Here is a 13,176-nt window from a genome sequence, read left to right on the forward strand (position 1 = left end):
AGGAGGCAGAGGTTGCAGTGAGCCAAGGTCACACCACTGCACTCCAGCCTGGGGTGACAGAGTGAGACTCCATCAGGAAAAAAAAAAAAAAAGCCGGGCGCAGTGGCTCACACCTGTAATCCCTGCACTTCGGGAGGCAGAGGCAGGTGGATCATTTGAGGTCAGGAGTTTGAGACCAGCCTGGCCAACATGAAGAAACCCTGTCTCTACTAAAAATACAAAAAATTAGCTGGGCGTGGTGGCGGGTGCCTGTAATCCCAGCTACTCAGGAGGCTGAGGCAGGAGAATCACTGGAACCGGGGAGGCAGAGGTTGCAGTGAGCCGAGATCGTGCCACTGCACTCCAGCCTGGGCGATCAAGTGAGACTCCGCCTCAAAAAAAAAAAAAAAATTAGCAGGGTGTGGTGGCACAAGCCTATAGTCCCACCTACTTGGGAGGCTGAGATGGGAGGATCACTTGAGCCCAAGAGGTCAAGGCTGTAGTGAGCTAAGATTGTGCCACTGTACTCCAGCTTGGGTGACGGAGAAAAAAAAATCTCAAAAAATTATCTCTCAAACTATGTCAAAAAATTAAAAATAAAAAATTTAAATAAATAAACAAGCTAGGCATGGCGACATACACCTGTAGTCTCAGCTACTTGGGAGGCTGAGGCGGCAGGAACACTTGAGCCCAGGAATTCAAGGCTTCAGTAAACTGCGATCCCACCACTGTACTCCAGCCCAGGCAACAAAGCAAGACCCTGTCTCTTAAAAAAAAAAAGAAAGAAAGAAAGAGGCCGGGCATGGTGGCTCATGCCTGTAATCCCAGCACTTTGGGAGGCCGAGGCAGGTGGATTACGAGGTCAGGAGATCAAGACCATCCTGGTTAACACGGTGAAACCCTGTCTCTACTAAAACAATACAAAAAATTAGCCAGGCATGGTGGCAGGCACCTGTAGTCCCAGCTACTTGGGAGGCTGAGGCAGGAAAATGGCGTGAACCCGGGAGGCAGAGCTTGCAGTGAGCCAAGATCACACCACTGCACTCCAGCCTGGGCCACAGTGCGAGACTCCTTCTCAAAAAAAAAAGACATGTCATTTGCTTTTTGCGAATACATATAAAGTTCAAAATACCTTATACTCATGGAATTAGAAATACAAGCCTTTTTTTTTAGATGAAGTCCCACTCTGTCACGCAGGCTGAAATGCAGTGGTGTTATCTTAGCTCACTGCAACCTCTGCCTCCCAGGCTCAAGCCATTCTCCTGCCTCAGCCTCCTGAGTAGCCAAGATTACAGGCATGTGCTGTCACTCCTGGCTAATTTTTTTTTTTTTTTAGTAGACACAGGGTCTCACCATGTTGACCAGGCTGGGCTCGAACTCCTGACCTCAAGTGATCCACCTGCCTTGGCCTCCCAAAGTGCTGGGATTACAGGCGTAAGCCACTGTGCCCAGCCAGAAATGCAAGCATTTAAAAGGCCCTTATAGTTCCAGGTATGAGACAGTGTGCCAGCATCAAAGGGGTGAATCTAAGGAGGTCCTGTATGACTAGAAGGTAAAAAAGGTAGTCTCTCTCAGACTACATGACCAAACTCCCCCCTTACTGTTGAAAATGAAACCAGCAACTCCAGTTAACTGGATTAAACAGGAGAGATTCAATATATGTGTGGTAGAAGATGAAGTAACATTTCTTCCTTTTGATTAGTTATCCTGCCTTTACTTGTGCAGCATGTCTGTGTTTACCACATGGTTTACCCAAACCTGAGATGTCCATCTTCCCAGAATTCAACCAGAAGAAAGATGTCCTACAAAGGTCAGGAAGCTGTCAGTTATATTCAGTCATGACTGGTCAACCCCTACCACACAAGAGGTCTTTAGGTCATCCAATTTTATACTTTCTATGAAGTATGGAGTTTTCCAATGGTTTACAGAAAAAGTACACTGTTCCTTGCTCCTGAGTGGATCAAGCTCCACGTACCCTCTCTGTTGGTGGTGGATTTTGAGATGTTGATGTATAAATTTACGAAGGCTGCAACTCTGGACAGCATAAGTGGGGAAAACAGAATAGGAGCAAAGTAAGCAAGTTCTTTGTTAGCTGAATAAAGATCAAAAAACACATAGAGGTGATTATGGGTCAAATTAGCAAAATATGGCTAAGGGTGATTTCTCAGGATGGAAAGCAAACTCTCTTCCCTCAGGCATTAGGTCTCTGACCTTGAGTCCTAGGGCAGCAGTTCCCAACCTTTTTGGCACCAGGGACAAGTTTTGTGGAATACAATTTTTCCATGGACATTGGTTGTGGGTGGGGTTGGGGATGGTTTCAAGATGAAATTGTTCCACCTCAGATCATCAGGCATTAGAGTCTCATAACGAGTGCACAACCTAGATCCCTTGCATGTGCAGTTCACAATAGGGTTCATGCACACTCCTATGAGAATCTAATGCTGCCACTGACCTGACAGGAGATAGAGCTCAGGCTGGTCCACTGCTCACCTCCTGCTGTGTGGCCTGGTTCCTAACAAGCCATGGACTGACTGGTACTGGTCTGGGGCCTAGGTGTTGGAGAACCCTGTTTTAGGGAACTAAATTGCATTGTCATGGAGGTCTGCTTATTCCATAGTGGCAGAAAGAAATAATTGTGTGCAGAGCAAGAACACACAGAAAAGCATGTTTCCCTTAAGAGATACAAGTTATTGCTGAACCCAAACTGATTTAGCAATATTATATGTAGAAATTTGGCCGAGCGTGGTGGCTCACGCCTATAATCCCAGCACTTTGGGAGGCCGAGGCGGGCGGATCACAAGGTCAGGAGATCGAGACCATCCTGGCTAACGCAGTGAAACACCGTCTCTACTAAAAATACAAAAATTAGCTGGGCGTGGTGGCGGGGGCCTGTAGTCCCAGCTACTTGGGAGGCTGAGGCAGGAGAATGGCGTGAACCCGGGAAGCGGAGCTTGCAGTGAACCGAGATCGCACCACTGCACTCCACCATGGGTGACAGAGCGAGACTCCATCTCAAAAAAAAAAAAAAAGAAAAAAATATTATATGTAGAAATTAATAAAGGAATCATGAGGACTATTTTTAAGGAAAAGGCTAGAAATTTTTAAACATTTACAGGGCTGAAAAACAGACATTTCTTTAGAAACAATCACAATTTTAAATAGTGGCAGATTAAGGTATGCTACAAATTATATTGCAGAATACATGGTTAATATTCCAGTATTAAATCGGTAGCATCTAAAATATGCAGCATGAGTTACAAGGACTAAAACTCACCAGATCACGCCTGTAATCCCAGCACTTTGGGAGGCCGAGGTGGGCAGATCACGAGGTCAAAAGATCGAGACCCTCCAGGCCAACATGGTGAAACCCTGTCTCTATTAAAAATACAAAAATTAGCTGGGCGTGGTGGCTTGCACCTGTAGTCCCAGCTACTCAGGAGGCTGAGGCAGGAGAATCCCCTGAACCTGGGGGGCAGAGTTTGCAGTGAGCCGAGATCACACCACTGCACTCCCGCCTAGAGACAGAGTGAGACTCCGTCTCAAAAAAAAAAAAAAAAAACCTCACCAGAAAGAAAAAAATGCTCTGAGAACACAGGGCTGGCTGATGCATGATCTAGTTTCAACATGAAACAAGGTAATAACATAACCAGTCATCAAGTAAAAAACTAAAGCAGATGAGCTTGGCTTTTCCTAACCCACTTTCATCTGTCCACCTGTATTCCACACATTTTTTGTCAGAGGCTTTTTTTTTTTTTTGAGACAGAGTCTTGCTCTGTCACTCAGGCTGGAGTGCAATGGCACGATCTCGGCTCACTGCAACATTTGCCTCCTGTGTTCAAGCAATTCTCCTGCCTTAGCCTCCCAAGTAGTTGGGATTACAGGCATCTGCCACCATACCTAGCTAATTTTTGTATTTTTAGTACAGACAGGGTTTCACCATGTCGGCCAGGCTGGTCATGAACTTCTGGGTCTTGAACTTCTGACCTCAGGTGATCCACCCTCCTTGGCCTCCCAAAGGGCTGAGATGACAGGTGTGAGCCACTGCACCCAGCCTGTCAGAGGCATTTGAACCAGAGCAATTCTATCTTGAGTAGGGACTAGGTAAAATGAAGCTGGGACTGAGCTGCCTTCTCAGGAGGTTAGGCATTCTTAGTGACAGGATGAGATAGGTCAGCAACGATACAGGTCACAAAGTCCCTGCTCATCACAAAAAATGCAGGAAAGTTGCTGGCCAAAACCCGCCAAATCCAAGATGGCAATTAAAACGACCTCTGGGCCGGGCACAGCGGTCATGCCTGTAATCCCAACACTTCGGGAGGTCGAGATGGGTGGATCACTTGAGATCAGGAGTTTGAGACCAGCCTGGCCAACATGGTGAAACCCCGTCTCTTTTAAAAATACAAAAATGGCCAGGGGCGGTGGCTCACACCTGTAATCCTAGAACTTTGGGAGGCTGAGGTGGGCGGATAACTTGAGGTCAGGAGTTCAAGACCAGCCTGGCCAACATGGTGAAACCCCATCTCTATTAAAAATACAAAAATGGCCAGGAGCGGCGGCTCACGCCTGTAATCCCAGAACTTTGGAAGGCCGAGGTGGGTGGATCATGAGGTCAAGAGTTCAAGACCAGCCTCACCAATATGGTGAAACCCCATCTCTACTAAAAATACAAAAATTGCTGGGCGCAGTGGCTCATGCCTGTAATCCCAGCACTTTGGGAGGCTGAGGCAGGTGGATCATGAGGTCAGGAGATCGAGACCATCCTGGCTAACATGGTGAAACCCCGTCTCTACTAAAAATACAAAAAAATTAGCCAGGCATGGTGGTGGGCGCCTGTAGTCCCACCTACTTGGGAGGCTGAGGCAGAAGAATGGCGCGAACCCGGGAAGCAGAGCTTGCAGTGAGCTGAGATCACGCTACTGCACTCCAGCCTGGGCGACAGAGCGAGACTCTGTCTCAAAAAGAAAAAAAAGAAAACAAAAAAAAATACAAAAATTAGCTGGACGTGGTGGCACATGCCTGTAGTCCCAGCTACTCAGGAGGCTGAGGCAAGAGAATTGCTTGAACCCAGGAGGCGGAGGTGGCAGTGAGCCGAGATTGCGCCATTGCACTCCAGCCTGGGCGACAGAGCGAGACTCCGTCTCACAAAAAAAAAAAAAAAAAAAAAAAAATTGCCCAGGTGCAGTGGCTCACTCCTGTAATCCCAGCTACTCAGGAGGCTGAGGCAGAAGAAAAGCTTGAACCAGGAGGTGGAGGTTGCAATGAGCCGAGATTGTGCCACTGTACTCCACACTCCAGCCTGGGTAACAGAGCAAACTCTGTCTCAAAAAAAAAAAAAAAAAATTAAGGCCAGGCATAGTGATTCACGCCTGTAATCGCAGCACTCAAGGTCAGCAATTCGAGACCAGCCTGGTCAACATGGTGGAACCCCATCTCTACTAAAAATATACAAAAATTCGCCAGGCGTGTTGGTACGCGCCTGTAATCTCAGCTCCTCAGGAGGCTGAGGTAGGAGAATCGCTTGAAACCAGAAGGCGGAGGTTGCAGTGAGCAGAGATTGCACCACTGCACTCCAGCTTGGGTGACAGCGTCTCAAAAAAAAAAAAAAAAAGTGACCTCTGCTCGTCCTCACCGCATATCATAGCTAATTATAACGCATTAGCATGCTAAAAAGACACTTCAACCAGCGCTATGACAGTTTACAAATGCCATGGCAACACCCAGAAGTTACCCTATATGATCTAAAAGGAAGAGGAACCCTGTTCTTAGAAATCTCCACCCCTTTCCCAGAAAATTGATGAATAATCCACCCCTTGTTTAGCATATGATCAAGAAATAACCATAAAAATAGCCAACCAGCAGCTTTTGGGGCTGCTCTATGGAGTAGCCATTCCTTTAGTTCTTTACTTTTTTTTTTTTTTTTTTGAGACAGAGTCTTACTCTGTTGCCCAGGCTGGAGTGCAGTGGCACAATCTCAGCTCACTGCAACCTCCGCCTTCCAGGTTCAAGTGATTCTCTTGCCTCAGCCTCCTAAGTAGCTGGGACTACAGGTACCTGCCACCACACCCGACTAATTTTTTGTATTTTTTTTTAGTAGAGATGGGGTTTCACCACATTGGCCAGGCTGATCTTCAACTCCTGACCTTGTGATCTGCCCACATCAGCCTCCCAAAGTGCTGGGATTACAGGCGTGAGCCACCGCGCCCAGCCCAGTTCTTTATTTTCTTAATAAACTTGCTTTCACTCTACTCTGTGGACTTGCTCCAAATTTTCTTGTGAGACATCCAAGACCCCTTTCTTGGAGTCTGGACTGGGACCCCTTTCTGGTAACATCTTCCCCAACAAAGCCTTATTTCATCTGCCTTACTTTCCTCCATAAGCTCTCAGAAAAAGCCCCTTTCAGATTACAGCTCCTTATCACCAAAATTCTTTCAGAAGGAAAGTATAAAATTTTGGGGGGATCCCTTCACATAACTAGTAATCATTAACCTCAGTTAAGGGAACTACAGTTGTCCCTCTGCATATGTAGGGGATTGGTTCCAGGACACAGCCCGACCCCAACAATATACCAAAATCCACACACACTCAAGTCTAGAAGCCAGCCCTGCAGAACTAATATATATGAAAAACTGGCCCTCCATATATGCAGCTTTCACATGCTGAATCCATGTGGCTGAATGCTATGTTTTAAATGTCCCCCCAAAAACTTATGTTGAAATTTAATTACCATTGTGATAGTATTAAGAGGTAGGACTGTTAAGAGGTGATTAGGCCATGAGGACTCCAGCCTCATGAATAGATTAATCTAAGTGGGTAAACTGGAGTGCATTCAGAAGTGAGTTCATTATCACTAGAGTGGGTTGTTATAAAAGTGAGCTCCAGATACTGGTACCTTGATATTGAACTTTCTAGCCTCAAAAACTGTGAGAAATAAATTTATTTAAATCACCTAGCTGTGGTATTCAGTTATAGCAACACAAAACGGACTAAGACAATGTTCAAAGCCAAGATCCTCATAACTTCCCCTAAACACTCTCCTCCTGTGGTCTTCCCATTTTATTTAAGGACAATTCCATCTTCCAGGTGCTCAGGCCAAAATCTAAGTCTTCCTCAATTCCCTTTTCTTAGTCTCACATCCAATCTGTCAGCAAATACCATACTAATTCCTTCAAAATATATCTAGAATTTGACCACTCCTCACTCCCTCCTTTCTGGCAACTGGAGGTTGCCAGATAAAATAGAATACCAAGTAAAATTTGAATTTCCCAATGTTACATGAGACATACAAAAAATATTGTTTACCTTAAATTCAAATTTAACTGGGTATCCTGTATTTTTATTTGCTAAATGCGGCAACCCTACTCCACTGCTACCAGCCTGGATTATTGCAATGGCCTCCTAGCCACTCTCCCTGATTTCACCCTTGTCCCACTCCAGTCTCTTCCCTACAAAGCAGCCAGAGTTACAGTAACCCTAAGTCAGATCACATCATCCTTCCGCTCAAATCCTCCACTGCTCTTACCCTACACAAAATAAAAGCCAGAATTATCTATGATTACCCACAGGGGCATCTGTAATCTCCCCATAGCCCTCCACCATTCCCATCTATACCCTGGTTGCATGCCTCTTATGGGGCTCCTCACTGTTGTTCTCCCTTGCTGGGCACAAGCAGTTTCATGTCGCTTTTGCATGCTGCACCCTCATTTTGGTGCACTCCTCCCTCAGATATCAGCATGACAGACAACTCCATCTCCTTCAAATTACTTATTCAAACTTGTAACCTCTAGGCCAGGAGTGGTAGCTCACACCTGTAATCCTAGCACTTTGTGAGGCCAAGGCAGGAGGATTGTCTGAGCTCTGGAGTTCGAGACCCACCTGGGCAACATGGTGAAACCCCATCTCTACTAAAAAAATACAAAAAATTAGCTGGACATGGTAGTCCACACCTGTAGTTCCAACTACTTGGGAGGCTGAGGCAGGAGAATTGCTTGAACCCAGGAGGCGGAGGTCGCAGTGAGCCGAGACTGCGCCATTGCACTCCAGCCTGGGTGAGAGAGCGAGACTCTATCTGAAAAAAATAAAAATAAAATAATTGGCTGGGTGCGGTGGTTCACGCCTGTTAATCCCAGCACTTTGGGAGGCCGAGGTGGGCAGATCACGAGGGCAGGAGATCAAGACCATCCTGGCTAACATGGTGAAACTCCATCTCTACTAAAAATACAAAAAAAAAAAACAAAAACCACGCACACACACACAAAAAAAATTAGCCGGGCATGGTGTCAGCTGCCTGTGGTCCCAACTACTCGGGAGGCTGAGGCAGGCGAACCCAGGAGACAGAGCTTGCAGTGAGCAGAGATCGCGCCACTGCACTCCAGCCTGGGCGACAGAGCAAGTCTCTTCTCAAAAAAAAAAAAAAAAAATTAAAAAGAAGTAACCTCTTGACAATCACTACGGCTCTCCCCTGCTTTTTTCTCTGCAACACATCATTCTAATACACTATATATTCTATTAACTTGTCTTTTCTGTCTCTACAGATATCCATGTTTACTAGAATGCAATATTAAGCTCTTTTGAGGACAATAATTTTTGCTTTATTTACTACTACAGCCCTAGAACCTAAAAATCATTCCTGGAACATAATAGGAGCTCAGAAAACATTTATTGTTTAATGAGTTAAAAACTTGGGAACTAAATTACAACTAGATTTTGTGGAGCAAAACATGCCAAATAGTCACAAATTTAAAATATATGGTTTTCTTTCCTTTTGAGATGGGGCTTCACTCTATTAACCAGGTTGGAGTGCAATGTTGCGATCTTGGCTCACTACAACCTCCACCTACCAGGCTCAAGCAATCTTCCCAACTCAAAACTCCTGAGTAGCTTGGACCACAGGTGCACGCCATCATACCTGGCTAATTTTTTGTGTTTTTGGTAGAGGCAGAGGTTTACCATGTTGCTCTGGCAGGTCTCACGCTCCTGAGCTCAAGTGATTCACCCACCTCGGCCTCCCAAAGTGCTGTGATTTACAGGCATGAGCCACCACACCCAGCCCAATTTTTTTTGGGACGCAGTCTCGCTTTGTCGACCAGCCTGGAGTGGAGTGGCGCGATCTTGGCTCACTGCAACCTCCGTCTCCCAGGTTCAAGTGATTCTCCTGACTCAGCCTCCCAAGTAGCTGGGATTACAGGCATGTGCTACCACACCTGGCTAATTTTTGTATTTTTAGTAGAGACAGGGTTTCACCATGTTGGCCAGGCTGGTCTTGAACTTCTGGGTCTTGAACTTCTGACCTCAGGTGATCCACCCGTCTTGGCCTCCCAAAGTGTTGGGATTACAGGCATGAGCCACGGCGCACAGCCAACCTGGCCCAATTTTTAAAAATTGTGGTAAGTGGCCGGGCGGGGTGGCTCATGCCTGTAATCCCAGCACTTTGGGAGGCCGAGAAAGGCGGATCACGAGGTCAGGAGATCGAGACCATCCTGGCTAACATGGTGAAACCCCGTTTCTACTAAAAATACAAAAAATTAGCTGGGCGTGGTGGCGGGTGCCTGTGGCCCCAGCTACTTGGGAGGCTGAGGCAGGAGAATGGTGCGAACCCAGGAGGCAGAGCTTGCAGTGAGCAGAGATCGTGCCACTGCACTCCAGCCTGGGCAACAAAGCAAGACTCCGTCTCAAAAAAAAAAAACAAAACACTGTGGTAAGTACACCCTTATTCTCAATATGTCTAAAAACCAGCTGGGGCTTGATGTACTCAAACTCAGGTTCATCTCTCTTTTGTACATGTATTTATCTCCATGCTACCTGTATAGGCTTTTAAATTCCCAGAGGATGGAAATCCCATCTCTCTAAAGCTCTCCTTGAAGATGCTAGTACAGCACTAGTAACAAAGAGGTATTCGTTCTAAGGTGGAACACGGTCATTCCAAGGTAAATGAAAACTGAAATGCACAGATTAAAAACTTTCACCTCTCACTCTCTTTCCTATTAAAGGAAGCATAAAAGGGGAGAAAAAGTTGAGTGCATGCAAGGAATGGAACTATATACAAGGGAAGGGCCCTGGCTGGGTGGGTACACAAGGGAGGAACACGTGAGAGAGAGAGGGCCGCCCCGAGTGGCATGGACTACCCCATCTGACCACCGTCGTCAACTCTACTGCGACAATCTTTTTTTCCTTTCTTTTTTTTTTTTTGAGACCGAGTCTCACTCTGTCGCCCAGGCTGGAGTGCAGTGGCGCGATCTCAGCTCACTGCCACCTCCGCCTCCCAGGTTCTAGATATTCTCCTGCCTCAGCCTCCCAAGTAGCTGGGATTACAGGCATGCGCCACCACGCCCAGCTAATTTTTGTATTTTTAGTAGAGACGGGGTTTCGCCATGTTGGCCAGGCTGGTCTCGAGCTCCTGACCTCAGGAGATCCGCCTGCCTCAGCCTCCCAAACTGTGGCGTAAGCCACCGCGGCCGGCCTACTGCGAGACTCTTGAGGCTGCGATGTGAGGCCCTCGAGGTGCCCCTCCTGTTCCTCCACTGCAGAAAGTTCTAGCAGAAAAAAGCAGGTCTCTTACTCAGACTTCAGGCCCCCTGTGGCCACAGGCCCGCCTCAAACACCAATGGCCGGCCGTCTTCTCTCATTTTCCGCCTCTTCTCCACCTGGAGACACGCTCTGAGCTCCTAGACTAAATCCTTCTGATGTCTTTCCAGAGGCCTCACAGGGTTTTCCCTACTTATAATCAAAGAGAAATCCCAGCGGGCTTCTCTGGGTCTCCGCTCTCTCTGGCTCCCGGGGCGTACCTGGTCTCACTCCTCAACTCCAGGCGGGGATCTGGGATAGGAGGTCGCGGACCCCTGCGAATCGGATGAAAACTGCTCTCCAAGGATAAGCGCGAAAGTGAAGCCTCCTTCAAGAGCCAGAGCGGCCATCGCCATAGGGAAAGAAAGGGCAGGGGAGGGACTACAAGACCAACGTCCCGGGAAAGCCCGGGAGGACCGCTGGTATCCTGAACCCAGACCCACTGCCCCATCCGGCTCCTCAGCTCCTCCCCCCGCCTTCCCCCAACCCACCCTGCCCAAAGCCCTCCTGTCCCCACCTCTGGCTGCTGGCGCGCGCCCGACCTGGGGCTGCCCTGACTTGGCTTCGAGGTGGCCGCGTCCCGCTGCCGCTGCCGCTGCCACCGCACGCGCGGCCCCGCCCCCAGGTCCTCTTCTGACCAATAGGGATTCCGTCCCGTCCCAGGGCCCCGCCCCTCCACGACAGGCAGCTAACGGTTTTAACTGTCCTAATGGCAGCACGCGCGGCCCCGCCCCCAGGGTCTCCTCTGACCAACTGGGATTCCGTCCAGTCCCCAGGGCCCCGCCCTCGCCGCGACAGACAGCTAACGGTTTTAACTGTACTAATGGTCTCAACCGCGCTGATCGTGGGCCCCGCCAAGCTGCCTGCCTGGCGCCACACCGCTGCACGCCACACCCAGCCCACGTGCACCCCATGCAACGTTCCCTCACACCCCCACACTCACGCCGGAATGGCCACCCTCGGCCCACCTGGCGTGCAGATCTACTCACTTGTCGCTCGACCTACACCCCACTGTGTATGACCAGAACAAGGAGGCCCTGGTCCCCAGGAATGGCAAGGCGTCACCTGTGAGGACAGCATGTGGGGTGGACCTGGTGGCCAGGGGCCAGAGCACGGATGATGCTTGGGTGGTCTGAGCAAGGGCAGGACAGGCGGAGCAGCTGGCACGAGAGGCGCTGTGGGCAGATGGGGACATCGAACCGGGCCCCTGGAGGAGAGAGAAAGGAGGCAAGAAATCTTCTGAGGTTTCTGGCCTGCTGGATGCTGGAGTGGCCTGAGGGCAGGGACAGTGGGGGTAGGCAGGAAGGATCTATGTAACTCTGCCTCTGGTGCTTGTAGATGACTTAGAAAGCAAAAAACATGCTTGAGACCAGCCTGGGCAGCATGGCGAAACCCCAGCTCTACAAAAAATTAGTCCGGCGTGGTGACACATGCCTATGGTCCCAGCTACTCAGAGGCTGAGGCGGGAGGATCGTTTCAACCCGGGAGGTAGAGGTTGCAGTGAGCCGAGATCGCGTCACTACACTCCAGCCTGGGCGACAGAATGAGACCCTGTCTCAAAAAACAAACAAAAACAGGATGCAATCACCAATGGAATATAAATAGAAAGGAGATTGGATTGAGCCCCAGGACACACCAGTTTAGAGGCTTTAGAGGCCTTTGGAGATGAGGGAAAAGCAGCCAAGGAGTTGGAGCAAGCCTGGTCAGGAGACGGGGAAAGACACTAGGAGAATGAGGCATTCTGGAAGGCACTTGGAACTGCTTCAAAGAGGAGGTGGAGATCAGCTATGACAAATGTTGCGGATGTGTTCAGGGAAGATTAGTTAGAATTAACTTTGGGTGACCTTGGTAGGAGCAGTTACAGTGATGTAGTGAGGATGAAAACCTGATTTGTGTATGGATTCAAAAAATCAGGAGGAGAGATTTGGCATATCCATCCAATGGAAAACTACTAAGCAATAAAAAGGAATGAACAATGGATACAACAACATGAATAAATTTCAAAATAATTATGCTGAGTGAAAGCCAAACACAAAAGAATACATACTGTATGATCCCATTTATATAAAATTCGAGAAAATGCAAATTAATCTATAGTGACAGAAAGCAGAGGTGTGGCATTGCCTGAGGCAAATGAGTGCCATAAGGAAAGATTACGACTAGGCAGAAGGAAACTTGGGGTGATGGACATATTTACTATCTTCTTTTTTTTTGAGATGGAGTTTCACTCTCAGGAGTTTCACCCAGGCTGGAGTGCAATGGCACAATCTCGGCTCACCGTAACCTCCACCTCCCGGGTTCAAGCGATTCTCCTACCTCAGCCTCCCAAGTAGCTGGGATTACAGGTGCCTGCCACCACACCCAGTTAATTTTGTATTTTTAGTAGAGACAGGGTTTCTCCATGTTGGTCAGGCTGGTCTCGAACTCCCGACATCAGGTGATACACCCGCCTCAGCCTCCCAAAGTGCTGGGATTACAGGTGTGAGCCACCATGCCTGGCCATATTTACTATCTTGATGGCAATGTTTCAGAGGTGTATACATATATCGAAATGCATCAAATTGTACATTTTCAATATGTGCAGTTTATTGTGTATTAATTTTACCTAAATCTATAAAAATTAAAACATGGCTGGGC

The 13,176-nt window shown here is 48.0% G+C and overlaps 1 protein-coding gene across 4 annotated transcripts in view; it reads right to left on the reverse strand.

Moving 5' to 3' along the window:
* The window catches only part of IHO1 (interactor of HORMAD1 1), a 58,540-nt gene extending 47,366 nt beyond the window's left edge, over window positions 1-11,174 (reverse strand). The window contains exons 1-2 of one of the 4 annotated variants that reach the window (XM_054550761.2): window positions 11,057-11,156; window positions 10,761-10,920 (exon numbers count right to left, since the gene is read on the reverse strand). The gene's annotated coding sequence lies outside the window, so the exon portion shown is untranslated. Of the gene's footprint in view, window positions 1-1,954; window positions 2,976-10,760 lie in introns of those variants that run through there. The other 3 variants (XM_002813755.5, XM_054550763.2, XM_054550764.2) reach the window with 3 other exon arrangements.
* Between the last annotated feature and the right edge of the window lie 2,002 nt (window positions 11,175-13,176).

Source organism: Pongo abelii, chromosome 2, assembly GCF_028885655.2.
Source record: "Pongo abelii isolate AG06213 chromosome 2, NHGRI_mPonAbe1-v2.0_pri, whole genome shotgun sequence".
NCBI classification, from domain to species: domain Eukaryota; kingdom Metazoa; phylum Chordata; class Mammalia; order Primates; family Hominidae; genus Pongo; species Pongo abelii.